Below are 2,228 nucleotides of genomic sequence, written 5' to 3'. Positions count from 1 at the left end.
GAGACCTGGGGGACGGGGCGAAGGCTGGGAAGAGATGCCTTCACTTTTAAGGCATAAACCATCTTTGTGGCCCTAGCCAGTTTGGCTCAGTAGATGGAGCATCAGCCTACGGACTGAAGGGTCCCAGGTTCAATTGGTCCCAGGTTTGATTCCGGTCAAAGGCGCATGCCTGGGTTGCAGGCTGGATCCCGGATAGGGGGTGTGCAGGAGGCAGCCAATCAATGATTCTCTCTCATCATTGATGTTTCTCTCTCTCTCTCTCCCTTCTCTCTGAAATCAATTAAAATTATTTAAAAAAAATAATTTTAGCTAAGAAAAAAAGATAAGGACAGGATAAGACTAGGACTTAGAATAACATATATTGACTCATCATTTTCCAGGTAAAATTGGATTTATTAATGAGCGTGTACAACTTTAAAGATAGGAGCATTATTATGGATAAACTTTATAATTACCAAGTTTCAAATATTTAGGAAAATCTATCCCACAGGCTGATGCCAAAATGTCTGAATAGAGTGGGAATAGTATTTCATTAAAAGATCATTCATTATTGATTTACTAGCATAAGGAAACATTTTTGTTTATAAAGTCTTTTTTCCCTTTCAATTGATGGTTATTTAGATATACTGCTTATAAACTAGAGATATTTTTGAAAAGCTAGTATATCTTTTTCTCACACTTAGAATGAAGTGCCCACATTTTGCAATGTAGCTTTGAAAGTGTTCATGTCAACTTAGGAGAGTGCACCGTTTTATTTACCTTAAACGACAAAAACAAAAGAAAGGACGAAAAAACACTGATTTTAAGTCAGACTTGAGAAGCTGTAACATTAAATTTTATACTTTACTATGATTTTTTTCCAAAAGATATTTCTTTGATTTTCATATAAACGCTTTTCCCTAATACAAATCACATTTAAATTACAAGTACCTCAGATTTATTTCATTTGAAATGAGATGAACATTTTTATGAAATTATGTATCACATTTTAGTATACTTTCATAATTTCAAAAAAGAATTACAATGTACAAAATTATAATAAAAAAATGACTATCACATAAAAATACTATTCCAAAAAAGAGATCTTAAAAAATTATTTGGGCACTTTCTCGAAGCTATTGTATTGGACAATGAAATAAAACCTCTGGTTTCTGGAGTGATTGGACCTTGGCAGACATTCTGCTTTCCAAGCACAAATCTTCCTTTACTGCCATTCTCCTGAGAAGAAAACAAGGTAGGATTTCTCATCTTCCGTAGTTGAGGGGCCTGACAGGTCGCTGACTTGGAGGAAATAGCTCTTAAGCGAGGCACCTCACCTGGGCTCAGAGAAAGACGATTTTTGTTTTATTTTATTTTTATTAACTAGTAGAGAGTACTTATCCTCTTCTTCTCTGCTTCTTTCCATCTTTATTCTCTCTCAAAATTTCCATTACAGCTATTATAAAGGGCTCACTATTTTTAACCTCTAAGAATGCCTTTTTTTTTACTAAGCATTAAGATTTCCATTAAAAATGATAAATTGCCTGGTGTACTTTTCCCAGTGAGATCTAACAGGTATGTACAGTAAGAGTTCCATATATTTCAAATGGGAAGAAGAGAGGGAAAAGGGATATTATTATAGGATGGCAATTAGTTGGAAGATCAGATCATAGGGTCCCTCCCAGCCACCCCCATTTTGTTCCCAGGGCAGTTCTGTCCTCCAACACCCAGGGCTGACTTCAGTGGTTGGCCCCGTGGACTTTAGAAACAGCACTGTGAATGCCAGGGCCAGTGTGTATGTGAGCGTTTTACCCATTTAAATGAGGAACATGCCTCTTCCTTGGTGAGATCTAGAGGGTGTAAGGGTAATTTATTTTTAATCCATAAATTGCACTCTTTAAAAATCACTGGAAGTTTTGAATCTTGACTTGTATGTTAAGGATTAAGTTTTAATAATGCCTAAATAGCGGCTAATTTAGTCAGGTCAGAAGAAATACAACATAGGTTCAAATTATTGGGCTAACATTTTGAAAGTACGACAAACATTGATATTATCTGATGAAATGGGATAGATCATCTCTCTCAAAGATTACTTAGCTAAATAATAGCAGATAGAGCTTTATTTTGATAAACTACTTCATAATGTTACCCCTAGTCAAATTATATTTAAAGCAAAAGAATGAAGGGAATTTCAGCAAAGAACAATAAATTATGTTTTGCATTTTAGAGCTGACAGTTACATTACATTA

This window comes from Myotis davidii, unplaced genomic scaffold, assembly GCF_000327345.1.
Source record: "Myotis davidii unplaced genomic scaffold, ASM32734v1 scaffold130, whole genome shotgun sequence".
In the NCBI taxonomy this organism is placed as follows: domain Eukaryota; kingdom Metazoa; phylum Chordata; class Mammalia; order Chiroptera; family Vespertilionidae; genus Myotis; species Myotis davidii.
The sequence above is the reverse complement of the archived record's forward strand: the minus strand, read 5'-3'. Positions refer to the sequence as shown.